This window comes from Chaetura pelagica, unplaced genomic scaffold (assembly GCF_000747805.2).
Source record: "Chaetura pelagica isolate M959 unplaced genomic scaffold, ChaPel_1.0 scaffold159, whole genome shotgun sequence".
Lineage (NCBI taxonomy): Eukaryota > Metazoa > Chordata > Aves > Apodiformes > Apodidae > Chaetura > Chaetura pelagica.
In genome coordinates this window covers 159,757-160,406 of record NW_009954555.1, presented here as the reverse complement: position 1 = coordinate 160,406, position 650 = coordinate 159,757, and positions in this window count along the sequence as shown.

The following is a 650-nucleotide window of genomic DNA, read 5'->3' as shown; positions in this document are numbered from 1 at the left end:
CCTGGGCCAGGCTCTCACCACCCTCACAGCACAGAATTCCTTCCTCATGTCCAACCTAAATCTCCCTTTTCCAGTTTTAATCCATCCCCCCTTGTCCTCTCCCTCCCTGCCCATGTCCCAAGTCCCTCCCCAGCTTATCAGAGGTGTTTGTCATCCTGCTGGCACCTGCCAAGGCTCTGGCACCTCTGGCCCCTGCTCACCTGAAGGGTTTTGGCCTTGGCCACCTGGAGCATGAGATAAGGGGACCTTGGCCCTGTGGGGGTCTGGGGGGGACACATCCTGGGGGGACCAGCACTGGAGGTTGAGGTGCAGTGGGGCTGCTGAGCAACCCATGTAGAGGGGCTGCCCAGCAGCTGTCTCTGAAGAAGGACCCTTCCTGTCCCCAGGTGTCCCCACGTGTCACATCACGGTGCCAACAGATGTGACCATTCCCAGGCAGGATGGGTGAGGTTTCCCCCCCTCTTTCCCCAGACCCCCCCAGCGTGGGACAATCCCCACGTGTTGGTGGCAGGACAGGTGACACCAAGGTCCCCAGTGGGTGTTATAAGAGGGGGTGACAGCCCCACCACAGCACCCTGAGACTGCCAACCATGCTGGGAGCCGTGTGTCTTGCTGTGCTGCTGGGCTACGGTGGGTACAGGGTTGGGGGG